The sequence below is a fragment of the Miscanthus floridulus genome, chromosome 7 (genome assembly GCF_019320115.1).
Source record: "Miscanthus floridulus cultivar M001 chromosome 7, ASM1932011v1, whole genome shotgun sequence".
NCBI classification, from domain to species: domain Eukaryota; kingdom Viridiplantae; phylum Streptophyta; class Magnoliopsida; order Poales; family Poaceae; genus Miscanthus; species Miscanthus floridulus.
The window spans coordinates 44908746-44926627 of NC_089586.1; the positions used below are offsets into that span (position 1 = coordinate 44908746).

The 17882-nt window shown below is 50.2% G+C and overlaps 1 long non-coding RNA gene across 1 annotated transcript; it reads left to right on the forward strand.

The window, feature by feature from the left end:
• The first annotated feature begins 15743 nt into the window (after nt 1–15743).
• On the forward strand, nt 15744–17374 carry LOC136463141 (uncharacterized). Its single transcript, XR_010760922.1, has 3 exons — nt 15744–15775; nt 15906–16046; nt 17119–17374. It is a non-coding gene; the product is annotated as an uncharacterized lncRNA (long non-coding RNA).
• The last annotated feature ends 508 nt before the right edge of the window (nt 17375–17882 follow it).

Consider the following 17882-nt stretch of genomic DNA (forward strand, 5'->3'; position numbering starts at 1 on the left):
TGAAAAAAACAAGTTAAAATACTGTTCCGGCTGATTTGTTGCGAGAGAAAAACACTATTCTGACTAAAAAAACAAGCTGAAAAGTACGGATTATAAGAGAAGCGAACATAACCACTATGTCATATCAACTATCGGGTTAGGTAAACGTCCGTTTAGACCTAGATGATACCAGAACTAACTCTAGATACCTAAAAATGTATTTTTAGACTTTGGTGACCTATATGACACCAGTAGCTAACTTTGGGGACCTATGATGAATTTCACACTTTGGTAAAATAGCTTCTCTTTAGTGTTGAAAACAGTGAAATGTGTATAATACACTTTTATTTTTTCTTCAATTTATTTTTCCACACTTATTTTACTTTTTATCTTCTTTCTTATTTATTTTTGACCAACGCATCTTCTCCCTTCCTTATCCATGATGCACGCATTTCTCCTTCCGGAAATGTCATGGTGTGGGCGTCTGTCCGTTAGGATGCCACCTTCCCGGGCATGGGTGCTATCAGCCCAACAGGCCTGCCTGCTCACCTCTACGTCTCCCCTATTTCTCTCTAAAAATTTCTCAAAAAATCTCTCTCTAAAAAAGATATCTCCCCACTCAATCTCGCGCCTTCACCACGCCGTGCGGCCCTCCGCCCATCCCACTCCGTCGCGCCGCCATGGCCATTCCCCGCCATGCCCTATCATGCGCAGTGCCACCTTACTCACTGCCACGACCATTCCCCGCCTTGCACGTGTGAAACGATCCTGATTTTCTCGAAGGAAATCCACAGATTTGAAATATAACGTGATAGTCCCAGGTGATTATTCCATCACATTATCAAATAACAGTCGATATCACAATCATACATCGAATACCTGTCTTAAAGAGAGTACAAATAGCAAGGTTTACTCATTATTACATCGCCACTTGGCGAAATCACTCAGAGCATGCAGTATCTGGAACAACATCAAGTATAAAGGCAGCGGACATCAACTCCATCTTCTCAACCAAACTTGAGTGCAAGAATGAGACCTCTAATCCTCCCAACCGTGTCCCTGGTAGTCGTACTCGGACTCAGAACCTGTCAAACAATTATCAGTATGATTTGTACTGGCCATTGGCTCCCCCCTATGCTTTGTGTTTGCTTTGTGGTAGTGGAATGCAAGGGTAGAGCAAAAGACCTATTTGTGGCTGTAGTTTCCTATGCGAGTATGTCAAGTTTTAATAACAATTCATCAAGTTTTAACTCATCTCATCCACACGTTCTCCCATCCTATCACATACACCTCACCACTCTCACACTCTCTAGGCGTCAAGAACGACTCCTGCTCGTACCTTGCCTCATCGGAGAAGGCCGAAAACCAACACAAGAACTCAGGGGGAGAGAAAAAAGGACTCCACTCACTAATTAAGGGAAACATAGGTCATATGAATGTCCATATAGGAGGACATGGCTATACGAATAGATCGTTCAACTCTACAGAGCGTGTACACCTGGAACCATAAGATCACCATCATCGGCGGTGCCCTGCCTAGGCTGATACTAGGCTACCTTCGAACCGGTGCGATGCCACCCTACCACTCATCCCTGGGCCACCCCAGAGTCCACCAAAATGCTGAGACTATGAGACATAGTATCGGGCCCCTGAGGTAACTACGCTGTCCTAGGAGGGTGTGGGCCTTACGCCTGTACCTCCCTACACTATCCACTTCCAACCTAGTAGTAGTGACACCGTCCTAGCTAGTCAGCATCTGTTCCCCCGCCCATTCAGGGATGAGTGGAGTGCACGTAGGGTCCTATGATCTGGTTCTCTCGACATACCAGTTCTTAGGGGGAACAAACATGATATCTTCTCAAAGGGGATAACCAACACCCCGTGCCTCGACGGCACCTCCATCCTAGGGCTTTATCCCACAAAGACACTTCACCCCGGGATCTCCTCATCTCACATGCACCCACCACAGGTACCACTTGTAGGGGATGCCTAGGTCACACCTCCCCTGTCAAGACTTGTCCAATGATTCGTTGTAAGATCCTGCCCGATCGACTCAATTGTCACCACACACCCAAAACGCACGCCAAGATCTCCCTGGTTGTTACTACATTACCAGCACCTAGTGCCTTAACCACTCACATATAATCCTCCACCAAGCATCGCATCACAGATATAATGCATAGTAGAAGTAGTAGCAAGTAAGTAAGCGATCGTCTAACCTAACAGCAGGTGTGCAGGGGTATAGGTTGCGACAAGGTTTGCATACAACTATAAAAGTGAAGCACTAGCATCTACATTGTAGCATGTCTAATAGGATTCTATGAGGTTGAGTGGGATGTGGCACCTGGCAAGTCATCTCCAAGCTCCTTTGTGTAGTCAGGGTCGTGCTCCTTAGTCTGTGGCTCCTCCAGGTCTGTCAAACGAGACATATAGCCACGATAAGCGACTCCTATAGATGTTCACAAAGAAGCAACAGAAATTCAAAAGATCCAAATGCACTCAAACACAAGCCTATGACGTAGAGCCCATTTTTAGAAAAATTTGGGCAATGGTTTCATATTTTTCTGAGGTCATATGAATTTTCTAAGTTTAAATCATTTTTTGAAAAAGAAAAGAAATGGAAAATCCTTGTGTGACACGTGGCGGCTTTCGATTAGGTGAGGCGGATCCAATCGCTGACAGGTGGGGCTAGGTCAACGGACAGCATTGACCGATCAATGGTCAACGTTGACTAGGCCTTGACTGGCTTAGTGGGGCGGGTCATGGGCTAGATATGGGTCAGGTTGGGCCGGTCTAGGCCAGGCCAGCCCGAACATGTGTCAGACGCGCAGGCGGCCACGTGGCATGAGCGGGCCACTATTGGGCTTGGTCCATGGGAGCTGGTCCATGCTGGACGGTGCCGTGCAGGTCCGTGGACCACAGGCACGGTCACGGTGGACCGCGTCCACTTCTTCCTCTCCTCTCTCTGGTTCACGGGTGTGCCAGGTGCACATGAGTTCAAGCAAAGGGGCACGCCTGCTCTCTCTCTGTCTTGCGGTGGCACTATCGCCGGTGATTAGCTTGGCCGTTCTCACGCCGTGGTGGCTCGATGAGGCTGCTAAGGGGCTCTACAACTTTGTGAGCTCATGGTGAGCTCACTGGTGGGCCAAAAGCGGTGCCTTGGTGGCTCTAGTGCCCAGCGTAGGCTCGACGGTAGGCAGTGGCGGCATGGTTATGATGGTGGGGTCCTACGGTGCATCGGAATGGCTCCAGCGAGCTTCGCTGGCTTCCCCACGCTCTGGTGAACATGTTAGCGGCTCCAATTGGAATGACGAGGGCTTGACCTTGGGCGGGCCACGATGACAGTGGCATGGCGATAGTGGCGGATGGCGATGAAGTGACTACGGCAGCAATAGGGGCCAAAAGTGGCCTTTTCCTTCGATTGGGATCACGAGGAAGGCACAAGACTCGATGACGGTGACCTAGAGGCTCGACAGAGTCCACACCGTGACAAGGCACGCGATGGAACTCTGATGACCTCACAACTATGGTGGACTAGGACAAGGCGGGGGTTTTCTATTCATCCATCTACATGGCGAGGTGCGTGGGATCAAGACAAAACTCGATGGCCTAGTCTCATCTCACGAGGTAGTCGAAGTCGGTCGGGATGGCCACGGCATGGTGGCGGTATGAGCCTGCGGCCGCACTGGTGTAGCAAGGTGACCAGCGGTCCCTAGGGCTCCTCTTCTCCTCCCATCTAGTGCGTGATGTGTTCCTCGGTGAGGCGAGGCTTGCCGAGGTAGGCTTCCTACCTCTATTGGCCCAGGGACGGTGGAAGGGCTCTGCCTTGGCCGTGCTCTGGACATGGTGAGCACGCTCGGTGTGCATGTGGGGCGCCATCATTCTCGAGCACCAGGGGCTCGGCAAGGCCAGGCCTTGGCTCATGTGCATGTGTGCATGCGTGCAGAGCATCACATTGGTGAAAAGGCCAGCCTTTGGCCCTCCCAAGTGGGAGAACACGATGGCACATCTGGGCGTGTCCATGGTGGCTAGCAGAGGCGACGTTGGGGCTCACCGGTGGTGGTGGTGGTGCTAGGCTAGCGGCGTGATGATGAGGTGGTGCAGTGTCGAGGTGGTGCAGTGCCGTGCCGAGTTGCTATGCTGGTGTAGAAGGTCGGGGGATCGTCTCTAGCACCGATAGCGGCTTCTTGATGGTGGCAACTTGGCTTCCTCCTCCTTCCTTCCTCCCTTCTCCTTCCTCACTCATGGTCTCGGCGTGTGGTTGGTGAAGCCACCAGTGGTGGTAGGGTGGATAGGGGAAGGCTAGGGCATCGGCTTGGGGTTTTTGTAGCCCAAGCTCGTCCATGGCGGGCAGGGGACTATGGATGGAGGGGAAAGGGGTACATGGAGGGCAGATATAGACCCTAGGGTAGGGTTTGGGCTTCATCGTGGGTGCATAGGTGATTTGGCGCCCCCAAAACTGGACGCCGGCGGTCAAAGGAAGGACATCATGGCATCATTGTGTGAGGCTAGGGCAGTGATGTCAGTGCAGCATGGCACCAACTGGGGTTGGTGGGGTGAGCCATGGATCGTGGATGTGGCATGCATCAGCACGTTGGTACCCAACGGCCTAGGCATGAATGGCTGTGGCATACGAGGACCACGTGAGATTCCATGCGCCGATGCTTTGGCATCGCAAAAGCAGAGGAGGGAGAGGGTAGGTGATGACAAGGTGGTCCCACCGATCAGCGGCAGCGGGGAAGGGCGATGCGGGCACGGGCGTGGTGTGGTGGCGGGCCACTGTTGGGTCAGCTTAGCCATGTGTGGGCATGGGCCGCGCGGTCGTAGTACTGGGCTATGGCGCGAGTGAAGCAGGCAGGCGCGGTGCAGTGCGAGAGTGGGCCAGTGGCGGTGCTTGGGCCTTGGTGCGTCTGCTACTGCTATTGGGCTTCTTTCCCTTTTCTATTTTCCTCCCTTTTTCAATTCTTTTTCTTTTTCTATTTCTATTTCTATTTTCCCACTACACCTAGGGTACCTATGCATGTATATATGTGTTGCCAACTTATATACTTCCTAGTGGGGTCCACTAGATGTCATCTAGGGCTTTAGGGTCCAAGCCAAGGGTTGGCAACACTCACACAATAATTTGTTGAGAGGTTTAATTGATTTTACTGCATCACATAAAATCATGAAGAAGCAACTCACAAGTGGAATTGAAATGCAACAATGCTCAACCAAGCTAACTTGGGTTCTACTTGTGCAACTACATGGATGGTTTCCTAGTATGCACACTCATCATGCATGGGTTTGTTAGAATTTTTTTAAGTTTAGATTTTTGGGTTATTGGAAAACCTAGGTTGTTACAGCACGCCCTCATCCAGCGCCGCACCGCGCCCCACCCTGGCGTCACCAGGAGAAGGTCGTCGCCGTCCGAAAACACCATGAAAGCATGAAAAAGGGAAAGGACATCAAATAGATAAGGTGACACACAACGTGGCTACAACTTTAAGTTTTTTATGTTCTTAAGGGGTCACGACCCCTCCATAAAGAACAACAACTTCATGATCTATTACATGCAGGTCAAGGCTATTCGGGACAACCCCTCGACTCTGCTTCCACCTCTTTAGACGATGATGAGATCCTAACATATAGGTATGTTAAGCATCGGGTCCAATGGTTCCTGAATGAAGAAGACCCCCCGACCAACCCCTTCAGGATCACCTGGGGGCTCGGGGCTATGCCCATTGGGCACGCTGACGCACACCCTCTAGCAAAGAGACCCAGCCGAGCTTGACTCGACTGCAGCTTCCACCTAGGGCTTGGGGCTTCTCGAGCCTTAGGCTCCCGATCTATAGCCTGACTTCTTGGGCCCAACCCTTGGCTCCTGCCCAACTAATGATACTAGCCAAAGCTCAGGCACAAGAAGACAAGCCCTAGTCTACCGATGCTCGGGGGCTCCCCGGTGCTACTCCCTAGGCATGCCCCTGCCAACTGCTCCTCTGATAGGGTCACGTACAGGGCATGACACAAGAGGACAAAGCTTTCTATGGCCTCCGAGGGCTCAGGGGCTTCTGGTCCCACACGTTAGCCCCTAGAGCTGACCTTCTTCACCACCAAGAAGAATCCAGAAGGTCTGACTCGGGGGAGGCCGGTCCAAGTCGACACCCCTTGACACACAGAGTGTTAGAACAAAGCAGCCGGATGACGCCCATGCTTCTTTGGCTCGAAGACACCTCGATGGTCCATGGATTTTGGGTGCTCTTGAGTATAAGGATCATCAGCTACTGGACGTAGGGACCGAATTCGCCCAAACCAGGATAAATTGTTTGCGTCTTCTCTACATGATTCTTGTGTTCCTGAGTCCACCTGAGCCACCAGAGACCCCGAACTCTAACACCAACTTGAACAACATGCTTGCCATGGTTTTGACCCCATGATAGCTGGTGCGCTAGGTAGGGGCAGCGTCAAGTGCGATTCTAGCTCTATAGTGGCCTGAGCCACCTGCCTCATCACCAGAGCAAGCAGTGCTGCCCTAGATGGCATTGTCCGCTTCCCCAATGATTTCTCCATCATGGCTGGCGCCTTCGCTCCGAGCTAGGTCCTCAATTTTCAAAGCATGGCCTACATCACCGACTGCTATGGTGAGCTTCATCCACTTCTCGAGGTTGCACCAGTGGACAATGAGCCCCCGGCGCTGCCTCCTCTGCCAGGACTCTTAGGAGCAGATCTTGAGTTCCTAGCCCATCAGATCTGGTGCGGTCTGGGTCTGAACCCCACCGTGTCGAACCGTCGCTAGATGTTCTACATGGTGGCTAATGTCCACACCAGATCACCACTGGTGAGGTGCTCTCACCTCCTGATCACTTCTAGTACTACCTCTCGGACTGCCTTTTAGGATACAAAACGTGGTGGCTTCCTTCTAACTAGAGCTAGATCACCTCATCAGTCATGTTGCACCGTGGAGCTCATCCTCTCTGGCATAGCAAGGAATAACGTCCCCTCGCTCCGTGCCTTCCTCGAGGTCCTCTTAGGGAATGGACCAGAGTATGACTCCGACAACATCGACTACGACGCCCCGCCATGCATGTGCTACCATGTCAACGGCGATGATCTTGCTGATGGGGCGCCCGGGCTCATGTCGCTAGACTAGAGTCCCTACAGCTGCATGCTTACCTTTAGGAGAAGATGGACCGCTTGCACGCTTGGCAGGTGGACTTGGAGGCCGCTAAGGCAGAGCTCGAGTGCCAAAGGCAGGACTTTGTACGACAGCCAGCCGCACACCCTCTCAGTGACAACGATGATGCCTGCACAGGGTCTCCTAGCAGCCTCTGCTTCCCCTACATGGCATACAATATGGTGGCCGCCTGGAAGACATCCCCGACACGCTGAACCCAAAGACCAATGAGATGCTAAACATGGCAAAGCTACTCCTCCACATCGCCCTCGAGCAGCAGGCCAAGAGTTCAGCCTCTCGGCGCCACGCCATGCTCTCCTAGCCATCCTAGATGATGTCCACTGCTAATGGGGGGGGGGTGCTCCGATGCTCACACCCCATAGGCGGCAGGGAGCAGTGGTGACACCTCTAGCAACAACTCTGACCGACCACGGACTCGGGGCACCAAGCCTTGGCTAGAGCGAAGGCATGAACTTTCTCCTCGATGTCCCCCCACATGGCACCGGATTGATGACGACCATGACATCAGTGACACCATCAAGACTAGGTGCCATGCTCAGGCACAGTCCTGTACCCCTAAGCGATGAGGTGGGGGCCCTATCCCTGATCACTTCGGCCCCCTGGCGTTTGGGGTAGCCATCCGGGCAGCCCCCTACCATAGGCATTTTTGGCCGCCGATGCACATCTCCAAGTACGATGGCAAGACCAACCCGGACCATTGGCTAGAGGACTACCACCTCACCATGAAGGCCAGGGGGTCAGATGATGACTTCACCATCTAGTACCTTCCTCTGCTTCTATCAAGCTCAACTAGAGCTTGGCTCAAGCAGCTCGAGCTCGGTAGCATCCGCTGCTAGGGCGATCTCTATGTGGTCTTCATCGGCCACTTCTAGGGAACCTACACCTACTTAGGGATCTCCTAGGAACTCCACAACTACAAGTAGAGGGCCAATGACACCCTTTGGTAGTACATTCAGTGCTTCTCCAGGAAGCACAATGAGCTCCCGAACATCACCGCCGCCGACTTGATCAATGCCTTCATCTACGGCATGACCTACGAGGCACTCATCCACGTGCTCAGTCACGAGACCCCATGCATGATGTGGGAGCTCCTGCACGTCGCCACCTAGTACGCCACCGGTGAGGAGGCTGTCCAGGCCTACTTCAGTGGGAAAGCCAAGCCCGTCAGCCACCTCAGTGGTGGTGATGGCACTGATGATCCCACCTCATCCTAGTGACACCATGACAGGTGGAACAAGGATCAAAAGCGCCATAGGGAGGAGATGGTCACCATGACCGACCGTGCCGACAGACCTCTACATGCCCGGAACACTTCAAGAAGGCGCTCGAGTCCCCCTACCCATTCCATAGGCTCTAGGCGAAGCATCTTCTCAAGGACTGTGCCACCATGAAGGGCTACATCTATAGCACCCTCTGCCAATAGGGTAGGGCCTAGAAGCCTACCCCAAAGGTTGGTGACCCGGTGGACGATGCCTAGGAGGAAGACAATGAGTTCCTCGAGGTCGAGCGCTGCCTCATGATCTTCGAGGGCTCCTAGGTGCATGATTCCCACTGGCAGTGCTGCATCACCGAGCATGAGGTGAACGCTATCCACACCCTCTCCACCACAACGTGGCTTTAGTGGTCCTAGATGGCCATCACCTTTTACTAGAAAGACCATCCCAATCGTGTCCCCCATGCAGGGTGCTACCCACTCGTGGATAGCCCAATCATGGGCACCATGTGCCTCACCAAGGTGCTGATGGATAGGGGTAGCAGCCTCAACATACTCTATGCCAACACCTTTGACAAGATGGGCATCCCTTGGAGCAGCATGTGCCCTAGCAAGGCACTGTTCTATGGGATTATGTCAGGGAAGGAAGTCATACCCCTTGGACGCATTCAGCTCAACATCACCTTTGGCTAGCTAGACAACTTCCACAAGGAGCCACTCACCTTCAAGGTCGTTGACTTACCCAGTGTCTACCATGCCCTCTTCGGTCGATGGTACTTCACCAAGTTCATGGCCATCAACAACTGCACCTACCTCAAGCTCAAGATGCCTAGACCGAAGGGGGTCATCACCATCGAGAGTAGCTTCGAGCAAGCCTACTACTACAAGCAAGACTGCATCACCCAAGAGGCCATGCTCATCGCCCCCTATGCTCCCAATGGCCTCGGCTGCAACACAGGAAGAGCACCGGTGGAGGAAGCGTCCAAGATGGCAATGGTGCTCGACCGACCAAGCCTCGGCAAGGCGGTTAAGACCTCTGGCGGCAGCGGTGGCTCAGGTGGCCCCTCCATCTAGGCGCTTGGCTCCCTAGAAGTCACTGACCTAATCGAGGTGAGTTCTGACCTTTCCCTATGAGGGAAGGCCATCATCGAGCCATCCGCCCAGAAGTGACACCTCCCAAGCCAAGGCCTGCCTAGTGCCTACCGACTCCCCTCGCCGACCTACCTCTCCAACAACAAAAACCAAGATAAGTCTCATCCTCCCAACCCTCTTGCTTCGCTTACCTTTGTCTACCCTATTCGCTATCTTCCTTGACTTGAGCCATCACGCTGATGGCTCGGCCGCACCGAAGGATCGACTAAGTTAACCACCCTCTAAACTTTTCTAAAGGAGGACCACTGTAGAAGGCCCCCGAGCGAGGCGAGGATGGGGTGAACGGAGCAGGAGGAGTAGGCAAAAGATCAACAAGGCGCTAATAGAGCGGCCTTAGCTATCGTGTTACCAGCTATGTCCTCTTTCCTCTCTCTTGTGTCAATTCCATTTTCTTTGTAGATCTCTACCTATCTCTCGATCCTTCATTGTTTTGTTCCACCCCACCGCATGCCAGTCTGGGGCCCCCTAGAAGGGGCATCCCCAAGGGTTCAAGGCTAGCCCACTAGGCTTCAAGGTCGCCTGAAGCAACTAAAAGTGTGAGGGACATTCGGGAGGCGAGCCCACATGGCTGTAGCCAGGGCGCCTAGGAGTGCCTCGACCATTTTTATGAATGATGTTCGAGTACTGGCCTAAGCCGCTCGTGGTGACCCAATGAGGGAGGTAGTGAGCCCCCGAGTACTAATAGATGGGCTCAAGAACTATATGAGTGGCTGGTCAGGATGCCAAGGATATCCCCTCTAGGGGACATGATCGGGGCACAGAACGACCATAAATCTAGGGTTCTCATGGACTTACCCGCTTGCAGCACGAGCACGACAATCTTGACCAATGAGGCCATCATCATAATAGCCTAGCCCAATGAGGGATCGAGTCTTTGAGCATGACTCAAGGGCAAAATGGGATTACACATACATGTAATTTCATTTCATTGATTGGGAATGACCCGATTACAATATATAGCGGCAAAAACATCAATCTACTGCCACCTATACGGCAACAAAAACCATGGGGCGCACCTAACCTCTAGGTCAGGACCCCATGGCGTGCATGGCTCGGGCTAGGCAGGCCAACCTTGGGTCTCCTCCCTAGGGCTCGGGGGCAGGCAGTGATGGCTGTTGCACCGCCAATGAGCCTGGGCCCTCCTTCATCGTCGCTGGAACGGAGGGGTAGCGACCGACGCATCGCAAACCCCCTCCCCCATTAGAGGGTACAAGAACTCCAGCGATGTTGCTAGAGTCCTTACGCCCTCTAGGGAGGGGCAACATGGCAGACGCCTCTAGCGTCATGTTGTCACCCCTCTCTCGCTAGTGTCCTTCCACCCTTGAAGAAGCAACCACCCAGCGGATGACACCAAGCTCACTCAAAGGGAAGCATCACACTTCATCGCCACCGCCATCATCGCTGAAGAAGATGGATCTGAGGAAGAAGAATAGAGGGGACCAGAGGAAGGGATTGAAGACGCCGCATCCCCTAGGGGCCTCCCTTTATAGCCAAAGGTGATGCGCTGTGAGCGGCTTTGGGCCCTCCAATCAGCCATCAACGGCTACAAAGGACCCTAAGGAACTAGCTAGGTGTCCCTTCAATCCCCACAGCATGTCTCCAGGTGGTTGCATGATGATGGCCGCATAGTAAAGGTGGAGTCAGGGAACCACTAGCAATGAGTCAAGTCCCCGCTCCACTTTCAGCCGCGCACGCCGCCCACTCCATGCATGCCTCTTCGTAGGACTTACGGGGATCCACCTCCCCCTAGGCCCACCAGCTATCATCGATGGCTTGGATCCACACGCACGAAGTGCCATGGTTCCTTCTCCACCAGCTCTGCTCCACGTGGCCCTGGCATCCTATCATTCAGACGAGACGGGATGGCGTGGAGGTGCACATGCATCAAAACTCCTCCACCAGGCACGACGGCCCAGATTCCATCAAGCGCCTATGCAAGGCGTCAGCGGACGAGACGCGCCTAGAAGCGACCCCCTTCACTAGCTAGAATGCCCCATAATGGCCTCAGGGTCTACGCTGGCTCCCCAGATAGAGCAGTCCAACCCCTCGATCAACGGGCGCTCGGGTGGCGCATCCCCCAAAAACCAACCAACTCCCTAGAGTTGGGTCGGGAGCCGCTCAGTAGTGGGCCCAACAAGGGCCTTTGTCCAAGCCTCGGCGCGCTCCCACTTCCCCAATCTATGGCTATAGAGGGTCGGCCCAAGAAGGCCAGCTTGAGAGGATCTAGACCTATTATCGTAGCCCTCAGAAGGTTGTGGAGCTCTAGATGATCTGATGGCCATGAGCTAGAGCCCAATGCTTTTGATCACCTGACCCATGGTAGGCTTTAGTCAGAAAGGAGGGCGCCCCTAGGCCTACAGTCAGCAACTCCTAGACAAGTCCGTCGTGCTCTCACTCAAGTCGAAGACCCATGCGACATGGACCCGCAAAGGGATTAGCATCCTATTCGCTCAGCCTCGATAGCCGAGCAACATCCATCACACTAGAGAAGACGGCCCCAAGCAGGGCACATCACTCACCCCAACGGAAGCTATCCCCACCAAGGAGGGTTCGGTCACCAGAAGATTGAATTCATCCCTTCGTCGCCATCATGCCAGGTGAGGCCACGAAGGGCTCAGGGGCTTTTGATGAGATCTTAACATATAGGTATGTTAAGCCTTGGGTCCAATGGTCCCCGAACTGAAAGGATCTAATAATGCCTAGAGGGGGGGGGGGGTGAATAGGCGTATCTAAAAATTTACTACAAATGCTAAGTTTAAATCTGTCAGCCACTGTCGAAAGTCCTGACGTTTGGGTCAGAACTCCCGACGTTGTCAGAAGTTCCAACACAAACGTCAGCAGTTCCGACGCCTACGTGAACTACAAAAGCAGTGCCAAATTTAACTTTGTGGATAAATAATCTTACAACCTCACTTCGTAGTGGTTTGGTGAAGATGTTGGGTCACTCCCTTGATGCCGTAATGCCTCCAAACCATAGATCGAGTCCAAACCCTAAATGGAGATTTTGGAGACAAAGAGACAACCACATACAAGTAATCTCAAGCAATCACAACAACAACAAGCACGCGGGACAAAAGGATTTATCCTGAGGTTCGGCAACCCCACAAAGGAGCTCCTACGTCCTCGTTGTTGAGGTGACCACTAAGGTCGGAGTCTTTTCCACCTCTTTGCCTCTCTCAAAGCGACCACAAAGGTCACTTGAGCTTTCCACTAAGAAATCAAAGGGTGATACAAACTTCCCAAGGCTCTTCCACAAGATGGAAGCTCTTGGGCAATGCCTAGCCGGCTAGGGGCAAAGTGTAACACCCCTGGTGTTTAGCTTCCACATTTACACTACATTTCATGAACATGAGCATCATGCATCCCTTCGTGAACTTATAGCACATGAAACATAATTGCAAAACACTGCAACGTTTTGTATATTTCATGTGTGTTGTTATGAAATGTAAAGTGTGCAACACTTAAGTGCAACATGTGCCACTCACTTAGTGAAACAAGATTAGTTAATCCTATGCAACAAGATCATGAAACATGTGAAACATGACTATGAAACAGTTGTAACATTTCAGGTGTTTTTCATTGTTTCAGTACATACCTTGCTTGATTCGTGTGTGACCAATGTGTGGTGTGGCTAATAATCATCCTAAGTAACTTAGTTACACCTAGAATGTCTTTTGGAACATTGTTCATGTTGATCACTTTGGCTAATTAGGTTTCCAAGTCATGGTTGACCAATTTGGACCCCTAGAGCTCCTGTGTTTGACTGTTTAAAAAGTGCAACTTAGAGTCTATGCATGCTTGAGCAACCTAAAACAAAGTTGTAGCAAATTTAATAAGGAACAAACTTTGTTTACAAGTCAAGTCATGAAAATGTGCACAGCATGTTCAAATTGGACCCACAAGCCAGAAATCAGGGCTGATTCTACACTTAAGAATTTTTCTAAGTATTGATTACAATTACAGTTTGAAGGAGCTGACTTTGGCTTGATTTAACTCGTGATCCGTCGAGAGTTAGCTGTTGATTTCTAAATCAAATTTGTAGCCCTACTATAGATCTACAACTTTCATCTTTACGGATTTCACTTTTGAGCCATGAGTTAGCCGTGCCAACGCGACGAAGTAACGCTGTCAGGCTCACTCGGGTTCACTGAAACGCTGCTACAGTGATCAATCGAATCAGAATTCGACGGCCGCGTGTACGCCGCGCGTCGCCGGTCGCCTGAGCGCGCTGCCACGCGCCGCGGACGCCCTGGCGTGGCCGGCCACTACATGAACCCACCCACGCGCCTGCCCGACCAGCTCGTCGGCCCAATTTTCCTTTCTTCGCCTTCAACCGCTCGCAGCAACAGCGCACCACCGCTCCTCCATTGCCGCCGAGAGCTCCGTCGAGCTCCCGCGCACTCGCCACCGCAAAAACACGCACTACACCTTCACCGAAGCTCCGCCAAGATCTCCTCTTGCTCGTCATCATCTCCACGCGGTCAATCGACCTTAGGTGAGGCCGCTGTCGGCGTTTCCACGCCGTCGCACCCTCGCCGGAGCTGAGGCCGCCGTGGTCGGGGTAGCTAGGAACCCTCCCCGCCTCTTCTCTGTGCTGGGATGGCACCGTGGCGACCTCCTGTTGCTCGTGCCGTGCTTGGTTGAGCCAGCCGTGGCTTGACGTCGCCGGCAGTCCACGCCGGAGCCTTGCCGTGCTGCCATCACCGGCGGCAAGCTCCTTACGCTAGGTCATAGGTCGCGCCACTAGCACCAATCGACTCACCAAATCACGTAGAGCACGTAGGTAGCCTTGGCGTCGCCGGAGTCCTCGCCATCGGCGAGCAGGACCACCGCCGCGCCATCAAACGCCGCCTCCTCTGTTTCGCGGTCACTGACCGGTGGGGTCAGCTGACACCCAGGTCCCACATGTCAGTGGCTAGGGACTCCAAAAGCTAGTTCAAAAATGCAGTTTTGAATGTTGATTTGATATTTTTGTATCTCCTGTTTTGTAGATCCAAATTGAGTACTTCTAATTTTGTTAGACTCACTGTTAGGTCTACTATTTAAGAAAAATATATCTTGAGCATATTATGTAGAAATTTTGGGTGAATTAAATAGGAACTTGAAAAGTGTTTTTGAATGCATGCAAACTTGTTTAAATCATATCTTGAGTTTCTGTGATCCAAAAATTATGAAATTTTGTGGGTAAGCTAGTATTGTATAGTAGAAGCTCTGGTTAAAATTTGAGAGTCATTGCATGTGTAGTTTTTAAGTTATAGATTTTCCTTTTATCATTGGTAGATACTTGTGTGAATTTTTGTAAATTATCGATGAATCCTATGGCCATGAAACTTGGTAGGTAGTATCTTGGTACCTTATAGATGCTAGGAAAAATATGAAATATGTTGCTTGACACTTTTCACTAAGGTTTCCTAATTATGCCATTTTAAGCCATTCTGTCTTACCATTTTTGTGTAGGCTGTTGTACTTACTAAAATGGTGTGAACTTTTTATGGTAGTCTACTTGGACCATGTAGGGTCTAGTGTAATTTTTGTAGATTTAATGGTGTAGCTTTCACATGTGTTTACTATTTTCTCTAATTAATTAAATAAATTAAGAAAGGTATTAGAGGAAATGTTTTGGTGATGAAACCCCTACTTTCTGGTGTTCTTGTGATATGTGTGATATATCAGTAAAGTTAGTTTTGTCCAATTAAGTGTTTATATCATAAGTTAATAATTAATTGTTTGCATCATGTCCCTCTGGACAGATCTGGGGACTTTAGAAAGCTCCCCATGATAATTTGGTTTTCTGTGAATGAGTTGAATACAAGAGTTGTAGATAAATTAGGTAGCTAGCTCTTGTCAAAATTTGAGGGCATTTGGCCTAGTAGTTTAGAAACTACAGCTGTTTAAAGTTAGGTTGCAGTTTTTGCTGATTCTCTGCCTTGTGAGGATAGACTTCTGTTGATTGATGAATTCGACCTGGTAAAGGTTTGAATCATGCTTTGAGGTCTGAAAATGTTTTGTAGAAAATTTTATAAGCTTTCCAGATTGTCTTGTTGCATATCAATTGGATTTATAAATCTCCAGTTATAGCTAGTTTACTGCACCGCTACATAGTATTCATTTTGCTGAAATACAATTGCTTGAGTGTATGTGGTTGCAATATTCTCGTTGATTGTTTAGGGGTTAGCCTAACTTGAGAATATGCTTAGGTGCAGGTGCTAGGTCGTTAACTGAAGATGAGCAATTATACATTAGGTTGTATAAACTTGGTAAGTAAAGTGATTTGAATAGGGCTTAAGTTGGAATATGCAAACTACAGCGAACATGTGCATTCCTCGAGCATCCCCGACATTCGTACATGTGCATCCATGATATTTATCTTGCGCATTCATGCAATAGGTGTGCCGGAGGGAGTGACGTTGCTGGAGTTCGAGGGAGCCAACCAGGAGGAGGAACCCGAGGTGCAGGAAGCCGACGAAGCAGTCGCCGCGGAGGAATTGCCCGAGTGCCCTGACCACCAGCCTTCCTCATTCCTGAAAGGCAAGCCCCGGAGCATATTAAGCCTCCTATGTTTTCACAAATACATTGAGTATCTTTTATTGTTGATGATGCATTAAGTATAGGAATTGGTTGGAACCAATTGCTGCATTATATATCCTTCCTTGTCCAGATATCGCACTGGAATCCTATTTAAGTTCAGGACGGGTTAAATGCTTAGCCATGCTTAGTGCGGTAGAAGTCAGGTGATTTCCTATCACATGCGAGCTTTAGGATGAGGTGGATCATGGTTGGCTATATTTGCTATCGTGGAAAAGAACCATGTGAATAATGAATTAAGACCGGGTGGGGTCTTGTGTAGGTTTGAACATAGTGACTCCGTCTGAGTCGTTTAAGGACCGATACGCTGTATGTCCTCATGTCATGTTGAACGCAGCCTAACACTTAGCTGGCCGGATAAGTCGTTCTAACCGCGAAGCCTAGTAGCTCGACTCAGGCTGGGGACGCGAGCAGTGGCGACATTCTGGAGGTAGTAAGGATGTGCGGAGAGCCATTGGCATAAGTCCAAGGCGGGTTAGAGTCCCGAACAACCTTGGCAGAGTGGGTCTCTGAGAATGTCGATCTGTTCGGACTCGCGACTCCTGAATCGTACCAAAGGTGACTTGTTTGTGACCCTGACGGGGGAAGCAGGGTTTGTGTTTAGGAATACCCCTCCAGGTGGATAGGAATCGATTCGAATCGCCGTCTCTCCCGGATAGTGAGAACTTGACTGAGCAGCGGCAACGTAGATTCAATTAATTTAACAATATGGTTAAATGGATGATGATAAGGTTGCCACAATGAATACCTGATATGGTTATTAATGTTTGCACCCTAATAAAATGATTGCTTAGTACAGGTGCTAATATAGATGACAGGTTAATGGCTAAAAAGTCACTGCTAGTTCAGGTTAAGAGTTGATCATTATTACTTATGCTTTTCTGCAAAAAGAAAGGGTCAGCCAGCTCCACTACATTAAGCTATGCATAATCCTTGGTGTCAATTGTTTGGTTTTCGACGGGTAAGTCTAGCTGAGTACATTCCCGTACTCAGGGTTTATTCCCTCTTGTTGCAGATGACCTTCTATATCAGGGATTCTGCAAGTACTGTCTCCACCCGGCGGGTGATGAGGACTAGATCATGGGCATGATCTCCTCTCTCTTATCTGAATGCTTTTGCGGTCTGTGATCAACGAACCAGTATGTGTATTTGAACTCGGCGTGTGAGTTAAACTATTTGCTTCCGCATGTTTTACAAGACTTGTTTTGTAATAACAATGACTCTGTGATGATGTAATCTATTTGCGAACATCTGTGAAATGTTGTAACGTACGATATGTTATGTTGGATTACTGTGATCTTGGTTGTATGCAAGTTGGTTTGAAATCCTTCGAGATTTCGGTTGACTACCGGGTTTATATGGGCTCAAGTTCGAGAATTTGATCGTTTCGGCGATTGTTTTTTCACTTGTGCTCTTATAAATTGGTCGGTTCTGTGACAGCTGGTATCGGAGCTAGATTCAACATTAAACATGTCTTACGGCTATTTAAAACAAAAAGCTTTTGTTGTTAAAATGGTTTTCAAACTTATAGTTATATATAAGTGTTCAAAACTAAAAATTTTTATGGTATACTGGTGATCACATCCCCTATAGCCCACTTAAGGACTTTTAGGTGGCTTATATATAATTACTAACTGGGGGAATTGATTATTTCTATTTCGTCGTCCATGCGGCGTGATATTGCATGGATGCCATTCATTTGAATGGTAATGTATGGATCAATTGCCTCTACGCTAAGGTAAGTGTGAGTTGCGAGAGCATGACCGTCCAACCGTCGGT